The following is a 25,816-nucleotide window of genomic DNA, read 5'->3' on the forward strand; positions in this document are numbered from 1 at the left end:
ACAGATGGGGCCCAAGTACTTACCCAAATGTTTCCTTTTTACTTACCCCACTGGTCACAGTCTTCCAAAGCGAGAATATCCCATTTATTCCTACTCTCTGTTTTATGCTTGTTAACCAATCCTTAATCCATGCCAGTATATTACGTCCTATCCCATGTGCTTTAATTTTACTAACCAACCTCTTGTGGGGGACCTTATCAAAAATCCATCTGAAAATCCAAATAGACTACATCCACCGACTCCACTTTATCAATTCTGTTACTAATATCCTCAAAAAACTACAACAGGTTCATCAAACATGATTTCCCATTCATAAATCCATGTTGACTATGTCCAATCAGATCATCTTTATCCAATTATCCATTTATCACATCCTTTATGATAGATTCTACCATTTTCTCTCTCCTGCACTTCTTAAATCGTGGGGTGACATTTGCGACCTTCCAATATGCTGGAACCGTTCCAGAAGGTGATCACCCATGCACCTACTGTTTCCATAGCTACCTCTGCCAACACTCTGGAATTTAGAATATCAGGTCCTGAGGATTTATCAACCTTCAACCCCATTAATTTCTCCAACACAAACTTCTTACTAATATTAATTACCTTCACTTCCTCATTCCCCCTAATCCCTTGGATCTCTAATTCTGGGAGATTTCTTGTATCTTTCTCAGTGAAGACTGACACAAAGTGATCATTTAGCTTCTCTGCGATTTCTCGATTCCCCATTATAAATTGCCCTGACTCTGCCTGGAACGGACACATACATGTCTTACCCAAATGTTTCCTTTTGACGTAACGATAGAAGATTTTACAGTCCGCTTTTATGTTTGCCTCTGACTATTAGATACGGAAAATCGGGATACAGCCGACATATGTAAACCTCAGAGTGGTGATCCTTCTCGAGGTGTTCAAAAACTCACTCCCGCTCCCATTAAAACCCACACAGGGGCAAAAAAGGTTCGAAGAGCCAGGAAGGTTGCAATTCTGGATGATGATTTTTTTCCATGTACACAAGGCCTTACCCCCAAAGAGAATGCATTCCCTAGTCACCCCAAAGACCCGGGAATAAAAGGTGGGAGGGTGATAAGAGCCTGAGCAGCCACGGGCAAGGAGGAAAATCTGGACACCCAGGGGCCCACGCTCAGGCCAAATAGGACGGTACTGGGAGCAGGAGTAAAGACCAATGATCTGTGTGTTTCCACTGCAGTAAGGCAGGTCACCATCGAGTTGAATGCTGGAAGTGATGGGGAAAACCTGTAGGATTACTCAGGGTCCACCAGAGCAGTGCAGGAAAACGGGCGCTGATGGAAAGCAGAGCAGGTCAGGCTGTGCCTTTAACTGTAACAGTCAGACACAGTAACACTACCACAGAGAGTGCGGGAAAACTTAACAAAATCCTTGAGCGTTACGGGAAATTTGAATCCCAGGGGAACGTGACCCTATACCCCTTCATTGAGGTTAGCAAGCCCTGATCATACTCAATGATAAAGGTGCCACCCAATCCCTTCTTCTGGGAATAGGCATGACCTTTCTCGGAGAGTGCAGTGAATGCAGGAGTGTTAGCGAATGGTATTGGAAGACAGTATATGTCCATACCTTTATATTGGGTGCCCGTGCAGTGCGACCTATTTTCAGGACCAGCAGCCATGGGGACCTGCTCCTGGGTATTGATCTGGCAGGGAAAAGGTGGCAGCTTCGGTAAAGGTTCTGGAGAGACAACAAGAGATCAGGGACACAGAGCAGTTACAGGGGAAGGTTACCGGCATTCTCCCTGATTCTGTGGTGACTCGGACCATGGCTAAACAATCCCCATCAGAGGTGGCTGAACTGACACTGGAGATGGATGTCCCTACTGTCTGGTTGTCTGAAACCTTCTTTGGGAAGATAGAGAGCACAAAGGATGTGTTAAACAGTTCTTTCTTAGTTGAGGCTCAACAACTCGACCCAGTGTTAAAATATAGCACAGACTGTCCAAACCAAAACGGAAGCAGAGGGAGTTGCAGAGTGCTACTATTTAAAGAATGAGGTGCTGATGAGGAAGTGGAGACCTCCTCACAGAACTGCGGGTGAAGAGTGGACAGTGCTTCACCAGATAGTGGTGCCGCTGAGGTCCCTTAAAGAAATATTAATGGCCCACGAACTTCCAATGACAGTACATGTTCATGTATGAAAATTTAAAGCCCACATAAGGCAACATTTTGACATGGCCACAACTCCACAAAGATGTGGTGGAATTCTGTAAAACTGGTCACACCTGCCATGTTGTGGGGAAGCCCCAACCTGCAATAAAACCTTCACCCTAATACCCATACCAGAATTTGTGGAACCCTTCAGCAGAATGCAGGTGGATTATGTGGGACACCTGCTGAAAACAAAACGGGACAACCAGTATCTTCTGACCATTATGAATGTGGTGACCCGATTCCCAGAAGCCATTCCTCCGAAGAACTATCTAGGCCAAGGTAGTGGTGGAGGGGCGAACCCGTTTTGGGCAACCTGCTGAGATTCAGATGGATCAGGGCACACATTTTACGTCCAGTATTTTAGAAAAGGTCATGGGTATTCTAGACATAACCCAGCTAAAGTCTACCACCCACAGTCACAAGGAGCTTTGGAGCAGTACCACCAGACCCTAAAGACAATGATCAGGCCATACTGCTTTGAGTAACCCCATGACAGGGACAAAGGGATGGCATTTCACCTGTTGGTTACCAGGAACTGATCCAGTGAGTCCACTGACTTTAGTCTCTTTGAATTAGCTTATGGACACGAGGTGAGAGGTCCTCTTAAACTAATAAAGGAGAAGTTTTGGGACACAGGGATGAGTCTTCCATGTTAGACTACATTGCCATGCTCTGGGAGTGGCTCACGACAGCCTGTGCAATTGCTCAAGAACACCTAAAGATCTCCCAGGCAGTTATGAAAAGGTAAGCAGGTAAAAATGCCAAGGCCAAAACATTTCAAGACAGAGACCATGTATTGTTACTATTCCCAATGCAGGGTGAATCCCTGAAATCACGGTTCAGTGGTCCATATCGATTGGCAAAATGAATAGTCAGGTAAATTATTTAATTGACACCCAGACCAAAGGAAAAAAGCAAAGGCTGTGGAGGGAACAGACAAGTACAGATCTGGCAGACTGTCAGGACACAAGGATTGAAAAGGACAGTGAGGACAGGTTCGAGGAGGGCCAGGAGGATTCCCAACTGTAATCCCCTACTCTCCGGTTTGCCAACCCTGAATTGTTAGATAAATTAGACCACACACTCTCCTTCTTAAATGCAGGTCAATGAGGCAACCTAAAAAGTCAGCTAACAGCATTTACAGAAATATGCAATGACAAAGGAAAGTTCCCAAAAAGGCAAGCCAATAGTGAGGGAGATGTTTCACCGAGTCGAGGTGCCGGAGGAGAGTGCAGTGAAAGATGGACAGCCAGCTGCGAGCCATAAAATCCCAGAGGACATGGGGCCGGTTAGCAAAATGATGCTCCCCATTGTGGAGGGAAAAGGGAAGGGAAAGTACCCTAAAGTAAACAGCACTTGTGTACCTCAGCAGAAAGCTAAAAGTAAGGTCAATGTTGATCTACCCACTGAAGAACACAATGATCAGGTCCCAAACACAAAGCTAATCAAACCCAACAATTGCAAAGCCAAACTCAGCAAGAACAAAGGCCCAGAGGAAATCCCAGACACCTCACAGGGTCTAAAAAGACAGTTTGTTACACACTGTCGGTTTAGGGAGAACGATTATCAAGGTGAAGGAACCTGATAAGTTAAAGATTCATTGCAGGAGAGAAAAAAAAATGCAATCGCTGATGCAATGTCCAGGGTCGATTCCGAAACATAACCATCCCAGACAAAACATCAAAACATTAAATCAGTCCAACTGTAACAGACAATGGCAGCTGCAGTAATTCTAAGATTAATATGTCAGTTTGGGAAGTGATTATTGAGAATGAATGTGTGCTTTCTTCTTTTTATTCCCACAATTCTGCAATGAAATGTTCTTGTTATCACATTTTTTCCCCGTGTGCTGTGGCGATGTCAAGATAACACAATATGCCAAATTATGAAATTTAATTCATCGTTTGGAAACTTACAGTAAACGTTTAATAGAAAAAAAAACTTGCAGCTATCCTTCGAAAAAACTGGCAGCCAAGATGGCCACCGCAATTGGCATCTGAAACACCTTTTCACATTCTAAATCCTACAACAGGAGATACATGTCTGATGAGCCTGGACCCAAATCATTGGCTTGCTCCAGTGATTGAATTACCTTAGATTACAGTCATTAACATGGCATACAATGTCATCCTGACACATTGACTTTGAAAGAGCACACTCCTCCAAGAGTAAATACTGGTATCCTGAGCCCTGGACAGATAGAAGTTCCTAACATTGAATCTCATTGTAAGGGTTCAGCGAATGCACTGAGGCAGTCAGGAGACTGTCTATCTCTGTGAAAGCTGAGAGTTTCCCCTGGACAAAAACAGACAAGTCAGTGATTCAAAATGTGCTGAAGCAGAAGGGCTGTGTTCCCCCCACACCCCTCCCTCTCTCTCCGTCTCTCTCTCCAGATAACATCACAAATTTGAAAACCACATGCGACTGTGGGCCCTCCAAGCCTCCAGATTGCTACAGACAGAGTAACCAGGGGAAGAAAGCCTGCTACAAGTCTGCCTCAAAGAAATCCCTGAGCCATGTGGACCATGTGACAAACTGCACTTTGACCAGAAAAAGATTTCAAGGTTACAACTTCAGCAGGAAGACCACGGAATAGTCAAACCTCACAGAATGAGATTTGTTTTAATATTTCTTCTGGACTCCAATCCAACCACAAATTTACTTCTCACTCTGTAATCTACTTCTGTGTGATTCTCGTGTGAGTGTGTGCATAAATGTGTTCTATTTATTTTAATGATTTTATTTAGATCGGGTTTGTTTTGTTAAGTGTAATAAACTCACCTCTTTCATGTTTAAACTCAAGAGAACCCGTCTAATCGATCCCTCCACCATCACACCAAAGGTAAAATGTAAAACTCAGACGTTCAGCATATTCACTGTTTATAAAGGACAAACACTGTTGTGGTCAAATAAAGACGAGCGACTTTGACCCCTCCTCACCTGGCCATAACAATAGGCAGGGTTGGGGATGGAGGGACTATGGGGATGAACTCAGCTCAGCATTAAACAGATACCAGAGGTTGTAAACTTCCTGGTTCAGCCTCAGACAACGGCCAGTGAGGGGATGCAGATCATGGACCGGGAATGGAGTTTGTGACAGAAACTGAAGATAATGGTTTCAGTCTTCTCACGATTTAAATGACAAGAACACTAAATCAGAGAAATATGGTTTATGAATCTAATAGTTGGATACAGAGACTTACCAGGGACACCAATAATAGCGAGGATGGGATAGCAAATAAATTGAATCATCTTCAGAGCATAAAAGATCCGCCATTCTAATGTTATCCAATAATAATCTGCAGTAACCAGGCCAAACCAATCGGATAAACTCCTGTCCATTGTTGTAACATTCCAATCTATTGTTCTCGGATTCTGACACATTGTTGTAACATTCCAATCTATTGTTCAGATTCTGATCTATCCTCTCCCTCTCACTGCAGCCGCTGATCCCTGTTAGTGCTGGGGTTGATGCTCCCGCTGACACTATAGGATAACACATTGAAAGGAGTCCTTCTTAATAGAAGAGGGAAACCCCCCAGTGACACCATTAAGGTCCATGGAGACTGACATTAATTACAGTCACTGAACAAACAGGTTCAGTTAACACCTTTCAATCCAACACATTTTGTGCCGCAGTAAAGTAGAACATTTATCCAGTCTGGATGGGATGTATGATAGTTACTGAGGGAAGGAATGGTGCAAATAACAGAGGCACTGGACAGAATCTTTCAATCCTCCTTGGATATGGGATTGATGCCAGATGACTGCAGGGTTGTAAATGTTACACTGTTTAAAAAAGTAGAGGTTGGATAAACCCTGTAACTATCAGTCTAACGTTGGTGGTTGGAAACTTCTAGATGTCATAACCCAGCCCAAAAATATATCTTGCTTGCAAAAACATGGGTTAATCAATGACAAGTAGCATGGATAGGTTAATGGAAAATGATTTCTGATAATCTTGATCGAGTTCGTTCAGGACATAACTGTGAGTGTTAATGAGGATAGCGTATTTCATGTAATATACTCATAGAAAGTTTAAGACAGAGAAAGAGGCCGCTTGGCCCATTGTCTGTGCCGGCCAATACATGATCCACCTATTCTAATCCCTCCTTCCAGCATTTGATCCATAGCCCTGAAGATTATGGCACTTGAGGTGAACATCCAGACTCCTTTTGAATGAGTGGAGGGATTCTGCCTCAACTATCCTTACAGGCAGTAAGTTCTAGACCCTCACTAAAAACAGGGGAACCAGGACTGCACCCTGTGGAATGCCAAAGGAAGCAGTCCTCCAGTCACTAAAATACCCGTCAACAATTACAGTTTCACTGACCTGAAACATTATCTCTGCTTCTCCCTCCACATATGCTGCCAGACCTGCTGAGTATTTCCAGCATTTCTTGCTTTTACTTCAGATTTCCAGCAACTGCAGTATTTGCTTTTATTATAACAATTGCCCTTTGTTTCCTGTCACTGAGCCAATTCTGCATTTTTGGATGAACAAGTTTCTCCTCAATTCCCCGATAGTCCTTCTACCAAGCACTTTAAGTCACTGCCCCCTATTCACTGATCCCTCTGCTAAGGTGAATAGATGCTTCACCTCCACTCTATCCAGGCCCCACGAAATTATGTCCATTTCAATCAGGTCTCCCTTCAGCCTTCTCTGTTCCAAGTAGAACAACCCCAGCCTATCTAATCTTTCTTCATAGCTGCATTTTTCCAGTCCAGGCAACATCCTCGTAAATCTCCTCTGTACCCTCTTTAGTGAAAGTACGTCCTTTGTGTCATGAGGTGACCAGAACTGCATACAGTACTCAGGTTGTGACCTAACCAATGATTTATATACTTCCAGCATAACCTTCCTGCTCTTGTATTCTATACCTCAGCTAATAAAGGAAAGGAGTCCATATGCCTTCTTAACCATCTTATCGACCTGACCTGCTACCTTCAGGGATCAGTGGACATTGACTCCAAGGTCCCTCACTTCCTCTACACTTCTCAGTATTTTCCTATTAATCGTCTATCCTTTTGCCTTGTTTGACCTCCTCAATTGCATCACCTTAGACTTATCCAGGTTGAATTCCATTTGTCACTTTTCTGCCATCAATATCTTCCTGCAGCCTACAGTTATCCTCCTCGCTATCGACCGCACGACCAATCTGTATACCATCTGCACAAATCTTGATCATGCCCCCTACATTTACGTTCAAATCGTTAATATATACTGCACAAAAGCAGGAAGTCCAGTGCTGAGCCCTGTGGAACGTCACTGGAAACAGGCCTCAAGTCAGTGAAACACCCGTCAACAATCACCCTTTGTTTCCTGTCACTGAGACAATTTTGCATCCAGCTTGTTGAATTTCCCTGGATTCCATGGGATTTTATCTTTTTAACTAGTACGCCACATGGGACCTTGACAAAAGCCTTGTCAAAATCCATGTAGACCATATCAACTGCACTACCCTCATCTATCATCCTTGCTACTTCTTAGAAAAATTCAGTCAACTTGGTCAAACAATATCTTCCCTTATCAAATCCATGCTCAATATCCGTGATTAACCTGTGCCTTTCCAAGTGACACTTTATCCTGTATTTCAGAATAGATTCCAATAATGTGCCCACTACTGAGGTTAGACTTGCTGGCCTGCAATTATTCGGTCTATCCCTTGCTCCCTTTTTAAAGAGGTACAATTTTAACAGTTCACCAATCCTCTGGCACTATACCTGTATCCAGTGCGGACTGGAAAATGATGGTCAGACCCTCTGCCATTTCCTCTCTCACCTCTTTTGACAGCCTGGAATACATTTCATCTGGCCCTGGTGATTTATCAACTTTCAAGGATGCTAATCCCATTAATACTTCCTCTCTCCCTATGTATATCACATCCAATAATTCACACTCCTCCTCCTTAACCACAATATCTGCATCGTCCCCCCCCTTTTGTTAAGACAGATCCAAAGTATTCATGAAGAACCATACCAACATGTTCCTCCCCTACTCGTGTATATCCATTTATGTATATAGAATTTCAAAAGGCCTGTAAACAAATAACATTTCATAGACTTGTTATCAGAAATGGAAGACATGGATTAATGTGACAGTGATGGTGTGGATATGACAGTGACTCAGGGACAGAAAGCAGAGAGAAGTGGTGAAAAGTCATTGTTCAGACTGGAGGTGGAGGGGAGTATACAGTACTGTTTCTCAGGGCTTAATTCACTCCTCGTGATATCAAGATATGACAGAAGGCACTGGATACTGCAATGGCTATGAGCCCTGACAATATTCCGGCAATAGTACTGAAGACCTGTGCTCCAGAACTTGCCGCACCACTAGCCAAGCAGTTCCAGTACAGCTACAACACTGGCATCAACCCGGCAACGTGGAAGGTTGCCCAGGTATGTCCTGTAGACAAAAAGCAGGACAAGTCCACCCCAGCCAATTACTCTTAATCATCAGTAAAGTGATGGAAGGTGTCATCAGCAGAGCTACCAAACAGCACTTGCTTAGCAATACCCTGCTCAGTGACGCTCAGTTTAGGTTCTGCTAGAGCCACTCAGCTCCTGATCTCATTACTTCATTATCTCAAACCCTCCGCTGGCTGGAGTCATACCTAGTGCAAAAGGAAGATGGTTGTGGTTGTTGGAGGTCAATCATCTGAGCTCCAGGACATCACTGCAGGAGTTCCTCAGGGTAGTGTCCTAGGCCCAACCATTTTCCGCTGCTTCATCAATGACCTACCTTCAATAATAAGGTCAGAAGTGGGGATGTTCGCTGATGATTGCACAATGTTCAGCACCATTCGTGACTCTTCAGATACTGAAGCAGTCCGTGCAGAAATGCAGCAAGACCTGAACAATATCCAGCCTTTGGCTGATAAGTGGCAAGTAACATTTGCGCCACACAAGTGCCAGGCAATGACCATCTCCAACAAGAGAGAATCTAACCATCTCCCCTTGACATTCAATGGCATACCATCGCTGAATCCCCCACTATCAACATTCTGGGGGCTACCATTGACCAGAAACTGAACTGGAGTAGCCATATAAATACCGTGGCTACAAGAGCAGGTCAGAGGCGAGGAATCTTGAGACGAGTAACTCACCTCCTGACTCCCCAAAGCCTGTCCACCATCTATAAGGCACAAGTCAGGAGTGTGATGTCAGGAGTACTCTCCACTTGCCTGGATGGGTGCAGCTCTGATGCACAGTGGCAGCAGCATGTACCATCTACAAGATGCACTGCAGCAATGCACCATGGCCCCTTCGACAGCACCTTCCAAACGCACGACCTCTCCCAACTAGAAGGACAAGGGCAGAAAATGCATAAGAAAATCACCACCTTCAAGTTCCCGTTCAAGTAACACACCATCCTGACTTGGAACTATGTCGCCGTTCCTTCACTGTCGCTGGGTCAAAATCCCTTCCAAACAGCACTGTGGGTCTACCTACTCCAAATGGACTGCAGCGGTTGAAGAAGGCAGCTCACCATCACCTTCTCAAGGGCAACAAGGACAATAAATGCTGGCCAAGCCAGTGACACCCAAATCCCATGAATGAATATAAAAAAGAGCCAGGATGTGGAACTAACTGGTAGATCTTCGAAAGGGCCAGCACTGACATGTTGGACCAAATGGCCTTCTTCAGTGCAATGCTATTCTATGTTTCCATGATTGTTCTTGCCTCTACTTTCCAATATTCCTATCCTTTAAACAGGCGTTTGATAAAGTACCACATAACAGCCGTGTTACCAAGTTAGAAACACATGGGATTAAAGGACCAATGACAGCAGTGGCTCAGTTTGTAGCTCTTCCCCTTTCAGTCACAAGCTTCTAGGATCAAGTGTCATTTGATCGCAAGAAACAAGTAACAGGACTTGATCACAAGATTCAAGGCTGACACTGCAGTGACATTACTGAGGGAGTATTGCACTGTCAGATGTGCCATCTATCGAATGAAACATTAAACAAACATTTGCCCTCTCAGATGGATGTTAAAGATCTGATCATTATCACATTGCTGCTTGTGGGAGCTTGCTGTGTGGAAATCTTCTGCCATCTTTCCTACATTATAATAGTGACTAGGGTTTAATAAGTACTCATTGATTGTAAATCGCTTTGGGACATGCAGTGATCATGAAGGCGCTACATAAATGGAAGTTCTTTTTTTAAATTTACAATGACAGCATGCAGGAAATTAGCTATGTGACAGAAAGCAGAGAGTGGTGGAGAATGGTTATTGTTCAGTCTGGAGGGAAGTACATTGTGGTTTACCCAGGGTCACTGTTGGGATCACTGTTGCTGTATGTTAATACAATGGGCTTGTGTACAGAGGGGATAATGTCAAAGTTTTCAGATGGCAGGAAACTCAGAAATGTTAACAAACAGTGAGAAGGATAGTAACAGACTTCAGGAAGACAGGGACTGACTGGTAAAATGGGCAGGAACATGGCAGATGTAATTTAACTCAGTGAAGTGTGAAGTGAGGCATTTGGGTAGGAAGTATGTGGAGAAGCAATATAAACTTAATGGTACAATTATAAAGTGGGTGCAGGATTGGAGAGACCTGGGCTGTACACACACAGATCTTTAAAGGTAACATGTAGTGTCCTTGGTGTGTGAGAGAGAGGCACAGAGTAAAAAAAACTCAGGAGGAAATGCTGATCTTTATACATCATTGGATAGATTCCAGCTGGAGAATTGTGTCCAATTCTGATCACCACACTTTGGTAAGGATGTCAAGGACTTAGTGAAGATACTGAGGTGATTTTCTGGAATGGTACAAGGGATCTGAGTACCAGTTACGTGGAGAGATTGGAAAAGCTGGGGTTGCAATGAAGGGTAAGAGGAGATTTAATATAGAATTCAAAATCATGAGGGGTTTTGATGGGATAATTAATGTGAAACGGTTTCCAGTGTCAGAAAGTTCAGTATTAAGAAGACACAGATTGAAAAAGAACCAGAGGTGAAATGAAAAGAATTTTCTTACACAGCGAGTTGTTGGGATCTGGCATTCACTGCCTGAAGAGATGGTGGAAGCAGATTCAATAATATATTTCAAAAGGAAATTTAACAAATACTTGAAAAGGAGAAAAAACGCAGGAGTCTGGGGAAAGAGGAGGGGAGAGGAACTAATTAGATAGTTTTAGTTTAGTTTAGAGATACAGCACTGAAACAGGCCCTTTGGCCCACCGTGTCTGTGCCGACCATCAACCACCCATTTATACTAATCCTACACTAATTCCATATCCCTACCACATCCCCACCTATCCCTATATTTCCCTACCACCTACGTATACTAGTGGCAATTTATAATGGTCAATTAACCTATCAACCTGCTAGTCTTTAGCATGTGGGTGGAAATCGGAGCACCCGGAGGAAACCCACGCAGACACAGGGAGAATTTGCAAACTCCACGCAGGCAGTAACCCGGGTGGCAGGAGCTGTGAGGCTGCGGTGCGAACCACTGCACCACTGTCCTGCCCCTGCGCCACTGTGCCGATTAATACCAGCTGGAGTGGTACTGAGTCTCACTCACACACCAGGGAAGAGCCAATTCAAACCAGACCACTATTAATACCAGCTGGAGTGGTACTGAGTCCCACTTACACAGCAGGAAAGAGTCAATTCAATCTAGGCCTCTATTAATACTAATTAGATAGCTCTTTCAAAGAGACAGTACTGACACAATGGGCCGACAGACCTCCTTCTGTGCTGCATCAATCTCTGAAACTATGAGCAATAAAGAGAGAGTGAAGAGACAGAGAGAGAGAGAGGGGGGAAAGTGTGAATGACGGAAAGGGAAATAGCAAGAACGAGAAAATCGGGTTTGCATCGCTTTGTCGGCAGAGGGATCATGATCCGCACGGGTCCGCTCCTGTTGTGGCAGGTGACACATAAAGCTCCTGCTATGTCCTCATTTCCATGAAAAATTCGTGTCGCCCATGGTGACCCGCGCTGCTGTTTGCCTGCACATTTAACAGGAGCCTAACCGTGTATGAGACTGGCTCGTCTTTCATCTAGCATTCAGCTCTTAAACACAGTCTGTCCCTCTTAAAGGGAAGCTGCACTGAATCACAGGAGGCTGCTGCTGCTGACTGTGAATGCTGCAATTGGAGACAAGGTAAATGGAATACTAGGACAGAGAGAGGGCTCTGCGGCTAACGAATGAGGTGCTGGAGGCCTTAGTCATGGAGAGTAACAGGAGAAGAGAGCCCATGTTTCTGTAGGGTGGTGTGGAGACCCTCAAGAAACACCCTCCGAAGGGAATGGGAGCAAGTGGCCACGGAGGTGAATGCAAGAATTATGGCCCCGACGACCTGGCAGCAGAGCCAGAAGAAGTTTAATGAGCTCACACTGCTGGTAAATGTCAGTGACTTCATCACCACATGGCATCTCCTACCTTCAACACCACCAACCTCTCACACTGCTCAATATAACACACCCCTATCACTCACCCATCAGCAGTCCCTAACACTCAGGACTCACACCTAACATGCACATACTCCACCTTACCCTCACACACCTTCCACTGATAACCAGCCTCACACCCATCTCTCACTGCCTCCACATATCTCCAGCTATTCAGCTATGGAAGGCACAGCACCCAAACACAGTGCAACACAGTCACTGACATTATGCCCTCTCTCTTACAGGACAAGGTGGCCCATAATCACAGGGAGCAGCAGTGAACCGGCGGGGACCAGGCAGACCTTAATCCCCTGAGCCTGAGGGAAGAGGTGGTTCTCCACATCATGGGACTGGCTGTGACAGAACCCGTAGCATCCGGCATCACCGAGAGCATTCAGGATGATGCTATGTTCCTGCCTTATGTCCCTTCTTAACTCCCACCTCCCCCTCATCCTGTTGTCTGGGATGATGTACAAGCTGCAGATGGCGGGACCATGGACCTCCTGCTTTCCATCCCACCCCCAATCCCTGACCGAACCCTCCCTTTTATACTTTCTGATAATAAACCAAAACTGCCAGTTTCCCAGTCACAGCAGATCCAGGAGACAGAGAGAGAGCAGCAGCACAGCACTGATGGTGAAGCCCCATCACTTGGTCTGATACTCACAGTCACCAGATCAAATACTTGTATTGTGTCAACTTTAGAGGCTGGTATAGAGACACAATCTGCATGGGGTGAGTCACCGAGCACAAGTGAGCTGCAGCCAGGCCAGGGGGAAAGGATATTTCATGTGTCAGCTCACCAGAGGGCGAGGTCACAAACGAGTTATAATACACAGGACTCAGATGTGAACATTGCTGGAACAGCATACAGGAGAATGCTGATGGACATGTACACTGAGATACTTGGTCCATTGACAGGCCTGTCAGACAGTCTGTTGTCACTGTCAAGGAACACGGAGGAGTCCATCTCCAACATGGCACAGGGCATTTCACAGAGCTTGAAGCCCATTCTTTCCCCTGTGGAAGTGGTCACTAACTCCATGACAGCACTACCGGACCTAGCCGTGATACAGTGTCTGATACCATTGTCTCAGCGTCCACTGCAGCACAGACGGCAGACACCCAAAGTCTCGGTGCTGCAGTGGAAGCACAGATTGAGGACATGAGATCCATGTTTGCTGCCAGGCAGGATCAGACAGCTGTTATCATGGCTGTGGATCTCAGTGTTCAAAGGGGTTTGCAGGCTCTCACAGCATTCCAGCAAACTGTGATCCAGTAGATTACCAGGATTGCTGAGGTGTCGCCCCTTGGCAGTGACAGTGTCTCTGTGGAGCATGAACTTGCTGTCCTCTCTCAGGATGACAGTATTTGTCCTCCATTCACTGCCACTCCACTAGTGTCCTTGCTGTTCCCCATCAGCCAGCCCAGGCTGCTGCTGCCCATGTCGAGGTGGTGCAATCCGACTACGAACACGCAAAGCCCTGTGCTGCTCGAGGACGTCCTGCAAGGCCATCTGCAGTCTCCCCAGTGAAAGTCAGCAGCCTTCCACCAGCCATGCTGCAGTCACTAGGGAAACACTGTGTAGGAGCACTAGACAAGTCAAGGGAAGCCACAAGACAGGCACTAAGGGAATACACAAGGGTGAATAGTTCAGTTTTGTTTGTATAATTGGATGTGTTGCTGGATAAAGATGTTAATGTAAAGGTTTTTGTTGGTGTTTTACATTGCAGGATGGTGACCAAGGGGACACTGTGATGGGGCGTCTCAGATGGGTGTAATCGGGGAGAATGGGGGATCCATGGTGGGAAAGGGAAGTTGTCCTATGGAACCAGAATCTTAGCAGGGACCCTCCGACAGCCTGTCCGGGTCGATGGCATCCAGGAAATATCCTCCTGGTCTCCTCCTCCTCCTCCTCCTCCTCCTGAGATGTCCTACGGATTCCTATTGCCAATGCCTGTGTCCTCATGATAGTGATGATATGAAGGGTGCAGCAGAACACCATGAAATTGGACAGCTGCTCCAGTGTGTACTGGAGGGCTCCCCCCGAGCGGTTCAGACATCGGAAGCATTGCTTCATCACACCGATGGTCTGTCCCACCATGTTCCTGGTGACTCCATTGCTCACGTTATACACATGTTAATTGTGTGAGGTTGGTTGGCGGTGGGAGGTGGTTTGGGGATGTAGAAACATGTGCCGTGTCTAGAGAATGGAATCTTTCATCTCCGAGGAGCCACATTCTGGTTCTGCATGGGGGCCAAAGTGTTGGAACCGGCTGACTGCATCAGAATGAATGTATGGTGGCTGCTGCCAGGATAGTGGACATTCGCCAACATGATGTACTGGGCATGCTCACACACCAACTGTACATTCATGGAGAGAGAGTTTTTCCAGTTCATGTACCTCTCCCCCTTGACAACGGGGGCCCCGCAGAGACACCCACACCATCAGGAATCCCTCTATCCTGACAAAGCCACGGGATCTCTCATCCTGCTTCCCCCTGCTGAGGGAGAAAATGATTACATCGATGGTCACCGTCACCTCCCAGAATTATCAATGGACAACACACAAGACGAGTAACTACTGGTCAGTTAGTTTAACATCAGTGGCGAGTAAGGTTTTAGAAACAATAATCAGGGAAAAAGGACAACACACACTTGGAGAGGTTTGAGTTAATTACGGATTGTCAGCACGGATTTCTAAAAGACAGATTATGCTTGATGAACTAATTGAATTGATTTCGATTATCAGAGAAGGTTGATGAAGGGAATGTGGTGGATGTTGTCTCCCTGGATGTTAGTAAAGTATTCGATGAAGAACCACACAAAGCTTGGTTAACAAAATTGAAGCTCATGGAATAGCATCCAAATGGATCAAAAATTGTCCAAAGGACAGCAAAAAGAGTCTTGTGTTAAATGGCTGTTTTTCAGACGGGAGGATGGTAGACAGTGATGTTCCCCAAGGGTCAGTGCTAGGAACGCTGATTTTTTTTTCCTTGCTATATATAAATTACATGCACCTTGGAATGCAAAGTAGAATTTCAAAATTTTCCGATGATACCAATCTTGTAGGTGTGATAAACAGGGAGGATGATACAAACCATCCGCAACAGAACATAGATAGGCTGGCAGAATGGACAGAGAAGTGGCAGGTAGAATTTATTACAGAGCAGTGTGCAGTGATGTATTTCGTCAGAAGGAATAGGAAGGCAATGTAGACTTAATGACACATTACTAAAGATTGTGCAGGAACAGAGGGACCTGGGCCTCCATATGCATTGATCTTTGAAGGTGGCAGGACATATTAGGAGAGTGTTTAGCAAATCATATCAGATCTTGGGCTTCATAATGACAGACAAAGATACAAAGGCAGGGAGGTTATGCTGAAACGTTATAAAGCTTTGGTTAGGCCTCAACTGGAGAACTGCGTCCAGTTCTGGTCACCACAATTTAGGAAGGATGTGAAGGTCCTTGAGAGGGTGCAGAGGATATTTACCAAAATGGTTTCAGGGATGGGGGTTGCGCGACAAGGTTAGTTTGGAGAAGATGGAGTTGTTCTCCCTGGAGTAAAGGAGATTTAGAGAGCTTTGGTAGAGGTGTACAAGATTATGATAAGTTTAGATAAGACAGACAAGGAAAAACTGTTCCCATTAACTGATGAAACACGGACTTGGGGACACAGATGGAAGGTTTTGGGTAAGAGATGCAGGGGGAATATGAGGAGGAACATTTTTACACAGTGGATGGTAATGAGCTGGAACTCACTGCCCATGAGGGTGGTGGACGCTGAGGCAATTAATGATTTCAAAAGGAAACTGGATGGACACCAGAAGGAAATGAACTTGCAGGGATACGGGGACTGAGCGGGGGATTGGGACTGACTGGATTGTTCCAGGGAGAGCTGGCATGGAGGGGCCGAATGACCACCTTCAGTGCAGCAAATGATTAATTCACTCTCTGTGACTCTATGTTGGATATGTCTCCTGCTCCTGTCTGGAAAGATCTAGATACACAGAAGTTCAATGAAACTGTGACTTTAACGGCCACTGACAGCTCCTTCCTCACCCTGCTGTGAGGCTCCAGGTCGTGTTACAGGAGGTGACACTGCTATGTGACCACATCCTTATTGAATCAGAGCCACCTCACGCACTGCTCCTGGGTTAGGTGTCGGTAGGAAAAGCGCTCTTGGAAAACCCGGGGTGGGTAGGGCAAAGGCCCCTCCTCCTCCCTCTTTACAGAGCTTCCCCTCTCTGCAGCCTCTGCTCCATTTGTTGGTCATGTTATAGACCCAAAGACACTGTAAATATAGTCCCCATTCTTTGTCCAGATTTGGGTCACCAAATCTTCTGTCCTCCCTGAAAGTCTGCAGCAGCTCATAACACAACCTCCAGAAAACCATCGACAGCATCTCCACTAAGTTTACAATAGCAGAAGTAAGTCAAAAGCCCGTCACCTGTAAGCTGGATGCCTGGCCCTTTTAAATAACATTAGAGGGGATTCATTGTGATGCTAAATGTATGTTCAGCTGACATTGACCAATACAGGTGGTCAGTGGACATGCACAGCCCAACTTTCAAAGAAGGACATCAAAGCTGCTGGTATGGTACATTGACATCACTTTCAAATCCACCCTCAAAAGAACAACACATGCAAGGTACAATTGAGCTGGAGCCCTGCCCAGCATGTGATATTGTGCAGGCCACAGTAGAAGTGGCCGGCTGTGAAGACCATGCTGACAGCACATAGATGATACGACTGGGCTGGAGCCCCGCTCAGCATGGGATATTGTGCAGACCGCACCGTAAGTGGCCGGCTGTGCGATTCACATCTCTTCATGGATCCCAAATCTGTACCGTCAGCAGCAGTCTAACATCGTGGCTCGGGACAGATGCAGAGGGAAATAAATTCACTTTACAAGGAGAAATGAAAAAAGATTGAAGTCGAAGGATTTGCAGGAATATGTGAAATGGACTGGGGAAAGTGAATAAATGGAGGGGTGAGGCCATGGAGAGATTCAAACACAAGAAAGAGAAATTAAAAATAAGGTGCTGCCAGTCCGGGAGCCAATGTAGATCAGTGAGCACAGGGGTGATGGGTGATCGGGATTTGGTGTGAGTTAGGATACAGGCAGCAGAGTTCTGGATGGGCTGTGGTTTATGGAGGTTTATAACTGGGAGGGTGACCAAGATGGAATTGGAATAGTCAGCTGTGTATCTAACAGTGATGCAGATAAGGGTTTACGCAGTAGATGGGCTGAGGCAGTGGTGGCGAGGGGTGATATCACAGAGGTGGTATTAGGCAGGGTTGGTGATGAAAAGAATATGAAGATGAACTTAGCTCAGGTTGAAATATGACACAGAAGTTGTAAAATGTCTGGTTGAGCCTCGGATATTGGGCAGGGTGGAGTATGTGCTTCCCAGATAGGGGATGGAGTTTGTGATTGAGACCAATGACACTGGCTTCAGTCTTCCCAAAATTTACATTACAGAACAGTATTTCAGTGAAACAGGGTTTACAGATCTCCTAGTCTGAAATCGAGACAGCAACAGCAGCAAAGATGAGAGAGTATATGACAAGAACTGTAATACAGCTGACAATGGTTTATAGAGCTAATAGCTGAAGATATTCACCAGGCATACAATGGCAGCAAGAAGGGCAGAGTAAATTACAGGAGCAGTAATGCAGTTAAACATGGTTTAAAGAATTAATAGCTAGATAGAGAGACTTACCAGGGACACCAATAATAGCCAGGATGGGATAGTAAATATATTGAATAATCTTCAGTGCGAGATAGATACGAGAGTTTAATGACATCCAATCATAATACGTCGAAAGAGAGTAAAGATCCGAGGATAAACTCCTGCCCATTGTTGTAACATTCCAATCTATTGTTCTCAGATTCTGACCCATTGTTGTAACATTCCAATCTATTGTTCTCAGATTCTGACCCATTGTTGTAACATTCCAGTCTTTTGTTCTCAGATTCTAACCTATCCTCTCTCTATCTCTCTGGAGCAGCTGATCTCTGTAAGTGCCGGGGCTGATGTTCCCACTGACACTATGGAAGAACACATTGAAAGAACCCCCTTATTAATAGGAGATGGAAACCCTGCAGTGACACAATTAGGCTCCATGGAGAATGACATTAATTACATTCACTGAACAAACAGGTTCAATTAACCGTTTTCAATCCAACACTTTTGTACCACAATAAAGTAGAACATTTATCCAGTCTGGATGGGATGTATGAGGGTTGTTGAGGGAAGGAATGGGGGAAATAGCAGAGGCGATGGCCAGAATCTTCCAATCCCCCTTCGATATGGGCGTGATGGCAGGTTTCCACAGGCTCACCACTCTCTGGGTGAAGAAACGTCTCCTCATCTCAGTCCTGAAAGTTTTACCCCATATCCTGTGGTTCAGTAGTCCCCCACCTTCGGGAACATCCTTCCTGCATCTACCCTGTCAAGTCATGTTAGAATTTTATAGGTTTCGATGAGATCCCTCCTCACTCTTCTGAATTCCAGTGAATACAGTCCTAACCGACTCAATCTCTCCTCATACCGCAGTCCTACCACCCCAGGAGTCAGTCTGGTAAAACTCTACTGCACTCCCTCTTGCAAGACCATCCTTCCTCAGATAAGGAGACCAAAACTGCACACAACATTTCAAGTGCGGCCTCACCAAGGCCCTGTACATTGCAGTAAAACATCCCTGCGCCTGTACTCGAATCCTGTCTCGATGAAGGCCAACATAACATTCGCCTTTTTCTACCGCCTGTTGCACCTGCATGCTTACCTTCAGTGACTGGTGGACGAGAACACCCAGGTCTCGCTGCATATTCCCCTCTCTCAGTTTATAGCCGTTCAGATAATAATCTGCCTTCCTGTTTTGCTAGCAAAGTGGATAACTTCACATTTATCCACATTATACTGCATCTGCCATGCATTTGCCGACTCACTCAACTTGTCCAAATCACCCTGAAGCCTCTCTGCATCCTCCTCACAACTTACCCTCACACTCAATCTTGTATCATCTGCACATTTGGAGATATTACATTTAGTTTCCTCATCTAAATCATTAACATATATATTGTGAATAGCTGGGGTCCTGGCACCGATCCCTGCGGTACCCCACCAATCACTGCCTGCCATTCACAAAAAGATCCGTATGTTCCAATGCTTTGTTTCCTGTCTGCCAACCAATTTTCTATCCATCGCAATACACTACCCCCAGTCTTGTGCACTTTAATTTTACATGCTAAACCCTTACGTGGAACTTTGTCGAGAGCCTTCTGAAAGTGCAAATAAACCACACCCACTGGCTCCCCCTCATCAACTCTACTAGTTACATCCTCGAAGAATTCCAGTAGATTTATCAAGCATGATTTCCCTTTCATAAATCCGTGCCTACTCTGTCCGATTCTACCACTATTCCCCAAGTGCTCTGCTGCAAAATATTTGATAATGGACTCCAGGATTTTCCCCACGACCGATGTCAAGCTGACTGGTCTGCAATTTCCTGCTTTCTCTCTACCTCCCTTTTTTAATAGTGGATAACATTAGCTACCTTCCAATCTGTAGGAACTGTTCCAGAGTCCATAGAATCTTGGAAGATGACCACCAATGCATCCACTATTTCTCGGGCCACAACCTTAAGTACTCTGGGATGTAGATTACCAGGCCCTGGGGATTTATCGGCCTTCAATGCCATCAACTTCCCCAACACCATTTCTCTACTAATACTGATTTCTTTCAGTTCCTCTCTCTCACTAAACCCTGTATTCACCAACATTTCTGGTATGATATTTGTGTCCTCCTTTGTGAAGACAGAACTAAAGGATGCATTTAGTTGGTCAGCCGTTTCTTTGTTTCCCATAATAAATTTCCCTGTTTCTGACTGTAACGGACCTACATTTGTCTTCGCCAATCTTTTCCGCTTCACATACCTATAGATTCGTTTACAGTCAGTTTTTATGTACCCCGCAAGCTTACTCTCGGACTCCATTTTCCCCTTCTCGATCAATCCCTTGGTGCTCCTTTGCTGAATTTTAAACTGCTCCCAATCCTCAGGTCTGTTGTTTTTTTCCTGGCGAATTTATATGCCTCATCCTTGGATCTAATGCTATCTCGAACTTTCCTTGTAAGCCATGATGTGGCTACCTTTTCCGTTTTACTTTTGCGCCAGACAGGAGTAAGCAATTGTTGCAGTTCATCCATCCACTCTTTGAATGTTTACCATTGCCTATCCAGGGTCATCTCTTTAAGTAACGTTTCCCAATGTATCATCGACAACTCATGCCTCATACCTTTGTAGCTTACTTTATTAAGATTTACGACCTTAGTCTCAGAATCAACTAGGTCATGAAGAATTCTATCATATTATGGTCGCTCATCCCCTGGGGATCTCGCACAACTAGATTGTCAATTATTCCTCTCTCATTACACAATAACCAGTCTAGGATGTCCTGTTCTCCAGTTGGTTCCTCAAAGAATTGGCCCTGAAAACCATCCCGTATATTCTCCAGGAATTCCTCCACAATGTATTGTGACCAATTGGATTTGCCCAATCGATTTGCAGATTCAAGAAACCCAAAATTACAGATGTTCCTTGATCGCATGCGTCTCTAATTTCCTGTTCATTGCCATTCCCAAATTCAGCACTACAGTCTGGGGGTCTATATACAACCCCCACTAACGTTTTCTGCCCCTTAGTGTTTCTCAGCTCGACCCATACATATTCGACATCGTCAGAGCTAATATCCTACATCACTATTGCGGTAATTTCCTCTTTAACCAGCAATGCAACTCCACCGGGGGTGGAAATAGGCCGTTTTACTGATGGTGTGAAAATTTGGTAGGAAGCTCATCTCAAGGGATCTCAAGGTTAGCTATGTCAACAAGTTTGTGAATAGTTTGGCTTAGTCTCAAACATTTACAAAGGAGAGGGATGGAGTGTGTAACTAGGAAATGTTTGGAGCAGAGACAGAAAACAATGGCTTCAATCTTCTCAATATTTAATTAGCATTGCAGATGTGTGAGATAATACATTTTGAAAGGATGAATGAGGAGAGACAATACAAGTTAAATGGTGTTACTATAAAGGTGGTGAAATAACAGAGACACTTGGGGTGTTTATACACAAATCTGTGAAGGTGGCAGGAAAGGTTAACTAAACAGTTAATAAATATATGGGATCCTAGCGTTTATAAAGAGAGGCAAAAAGAACAAAAGCAAGGACATTATGTGGAACATATATAAAATACTAGTTCAGCTCCACCTGGAGTCTTGTGTCGAAGACTGGGAACCACACTTTAGGAAGGACATGAAGCCTTCAGAGAGGGCACAGAACTGTTTTACTAGAATTTGTCCAGGCATGAGGGATTACAGTTATGTAGCTGGGGTTGTTCTGCTTAGAGCAGAGAACTTTCAGAGGAGATTTTATTGAGCTGTTTAACATTAGAAGGATTTAGATAAATTAACGAAAGGTAAACTATTTCCAATGTCCAAGAGACACAGATTTAAGGCGATTGGTAAAAGAAGCAGACATGAGGATTTTTGTTTCTGAGTGGTTTGGATTTGGAATGCACTGTCTGATAGGCTGATGGATGCAGATTCAATAGTAGATCCCAAAAGGGAATTGGATAAATATCTGAAGGAGAAAAAATGCAAGGATATAGTGAAAAAGCCTGGGAGTGGGACTATATGGATTTCTGTTTGAAAGGGGCAGCACAGACATGATGGGCCGAATGACCTCATTCAGTTTGTGCCATTCTATTATTTCTCCTGCCTGTACTTTCACAATATCCCTATCCTTTCCACAGGCGTTTGAGAAAGTACCACATAACAACCGTGTTTCCAAATTGGAAACACATGGGATTAAAGGGTTAATGTCAGCCGTGGCTCAGTTTGTAGCTCTCTCCCCTTTCAGTCACAAGCTTCCAGGATCAAGTGTCACTGCAGGACTTGATCACAAGAATCAAGGCTGACATATCAGTGCAGCACTGAGGGAGTGTTGCACTGTCAGAGGTGCAGTCTATCGAATGAAACTTTAAACCAAGTTGCAGTCTGCCCTCTCAGGTGGATGTTAAAGATCCCATTGCACTATGCAGAAGCAGAGCAGGGGTATTATTCCCGGTGTCCTGGTCAATATTTATCCTTCAATAAGCATCGCAAAAACAGATCTGATCATCATCACATTGCTGCTTGTGGGAGCTTGCTGTGCAGAAATTGTCTGCCTGTTTCCTACATTACAGGAATGACTTCGCTTTAAGAAGTATTCATTGGTTGTAAATCACTTTGGAACATGCAGTGGTCATGAAAGGCGTTTCATAAATGGAAGTCTGTTCTTTTATTTTCAATGTCAGCATGCGGGAAATTAGCGCAGTGACAGAAAGTAGAGAGTAGTGGAGAATGGTTATTCTTCAGTCTGGAGTGAAGTACACAGTGGGGTTCCCCAGTGTCACTGTTGGGATCACTGTTGTTGTAAGTTAATGCAATGGGCTTGTGTACAGTGGGGATAATGTCAACGTTTTCAGATGGCATGAACGTCAGAAATGTTAATAAACAGTGAGAAGGATAGTAGCAGACTTCAGGATGATGGAGATTGACTGGTGAAATGGGCAGGAACATGGCAGATGTAATTTAACACAGTGAATTATGAAGCGAGACATTTGGGTAAGAAGTGTAAGGGAAGGCAACAGAAACAAATGGGTATTGTTTAAATGAGGCGACAGTAACAGAGAGACTTGGTGTGTATTCAGACAGATCTTTGAAGGCCGCATGAAAGGTTGACAAGTTTATGTCTGATATAACAGACATCAGGTAGAAAATACTATTGAGGAGCAGCCTGAATATTGAAGGTCCAGAGGGGAAGTGAAAAAGCAAATAAGAGAAGCAAAGAGAGAGCATGAAATTAGGCGAGCATTGAAGGAAATCCCAAAGTTTTCTATCGGCATCTAAATAGTAAAAGGGTAGTAAAAGGAACAATGGGGCCGACTCAGGACCATAAAGGGGATTTGCACATGGAGGCAGAGGATATAGCTGAGGTAATAAATGAATAATTTCCACCTGTATTTACCAAGGAAGAAGATATGGAATCCTTTCCTTTATTAGCCGAGGTATAGAATATACGAGCAGGGAGGTTATGCTAGAATTATATAACTCATTGGTTAGGACACAACTTGAGTACTGTGTGCAGTTCTTGTCACCTCATTACAGAAAGGATGTAATTGCACCAGAGAGGGTACACCGGAGATTTACGAGGATGTGGCGAGGACTGGAAAAATGCAGCTATGAGGAAAGATTGGACAGGCTGGGATTGTTCTCCTTGAAATAGAGAAGGCTGAGGGTAAATCTGATTAAAATGTACAAAACTGAGAGGGGTCTGGGTAGAGTGGAGCTGAAGGGTCTATTCACCTTAACAAAGAGGTCAGTGACGAGGGGGCATGGACTTGAAGTGATTGGTAGAAAGATTAAAAGGGAGCTGCGGATTTTATTTTTCACCCAGCGGGTGGTGGGAGTCTGGGACTCACTGTCCGAAAGGGTAGTTGAGGCAGAAACCCACAACTCATTCAAAAGGTGTCTGGATATGCACCTCAAGTGCTGTAATCTATCAAATGCCGCAAGGTAGGATTAGAATGGATGGATCGTTTTTTGGACAACATTGGCACGTTGGGCCAAGTGGTCTCTCTCTGTGCCATAAACTTTCTATGATTCTAAGATGCAACCCAGGCAATGTTGAAAGAGGAGGTAAGTCAGACACTAGTGGGGTTTAAAATTGATAAAGAGGAAGTATTAGATAGGCTGTCTGGACTTAAATTGAGTAAAGCACCAGGACCAGATGAGATGCATCCAAGGATACTGAGGGAAGTGAGGGTGGAAATCGCAGAGGCACTGGCCATAATTTTTCAGTCTTCCTTCGACTTGAGGGTGATGCCAGAGGACTGGAGAATTGCAAACGTTACACCCTTGATCAAAAAAGGGTGTAATGATAAGGCCAGCAACAACAGGCCTGTCAGTTAAACTTCGGTGGTGGGAAAACTTCTAGAAAGAAATAATCTTGGACAAAGCTGATAGTCACATGGACAAATGCGAGTTAATTAAACACGCCAGCATGGATTTCTTGAGAGAACATCATGTTTAACTAATTTACTGGTGATGTTTGAGGTGGTAACAGAGATAGTTGATGAGGGCAATTCTGTTGATGTGGTGTACATTGACTTTCAAATAACGGTCTATTCAGTTTCAAATGAACCTGCCTCCACCATTCTCAAGCAGTGCATTCCAGACATTTAACTATTCCCTGCATGCAAAAACCTTTTGATACAATGCCACACAACAGACCTGTGAGCAAACTTGTAGCTCATAGAATAAAAGGGACATTAGCAACATGGATACGAAATTAGCTGAGTGACAGGAAACAAAGAGTAGTGGTTAATGGATGTTTTACAGGCTGGAGGAAGGTTTGTGGTGGAGTCCCCCAGACATCAGTGTTGGGATCCTTGCTTTTCCTGATATATATTAAGGACCGAAACCTGCGTTTACAGGGCACAATTTCAACGTTTGCAGCTGATACGAAAGTTGGAAGCATTGTGAACTGTGAGGAGGATAGCGTAGAACTTCAAAAGAACACACACAAGTTGCGGGATTGGGCAGAGAGGTGGCAGATGAAGTTCAATACAGAGAAATGTGAAGTGATTCATGTTGGTAGGAAGAACACGGGGAGACAATATACAATAAAGGGTACAATTCTATAGGGTGTTCAGGAGCAGAGGAACCTGTGTGTATATGTGCAGAAGTCATTGAAGGCGGCAGGACAGGTTGAGAAAGTGTTTAATAAAGCATGCAGTATCCTGGGCTTTATTAATAGGGGCATAGAGTACAAGAGCAAGGAAGTTACGTTGAACTTATATAAGACACTATTTCAGCCTCCGCTGTGTATTGCATCCAGTTCTGGGTGCCACACTTGAGGAAAGACGTGAGGGCATTGGAGAGAGTACAGAAAATATTCACTTGAATGATTCCCGGGATGAGGATTTTCAGTTATGAAGATAGGCTGGAGAAGTTAGGACTGTTTTCCTCGGAGAAGGCTGAGAGGTGCTTTCGTAGAGGTTTCAAAAATCATGAGGTGTCTGGACAGAGTAGATAGAGAGAAACAGTTCCCACTCGTGAAAGGATCGAGAATGAAAGGGCACAGATTTAAAGTCATGGGTAAAAGAAGCAA

The sequence above is a fragment of the Heterodontus francisci genome, unplaced genomic scaffold (genome assembly GCF_036365525.1).
Source record: "Heterodontus francisci isolate sHetFra1 unplaced genomic scaffold, sHetFra1.hap1 HAP1_SCAFFOLD_151, whole genome shotgun sequence".
Lineage (NCBI taxonomy): Eukaryota > Metazoa > Chordata > Chondrichthyes > Heterodontiformes > Heterodontidae > Heterodontus > Heterodontus francisci.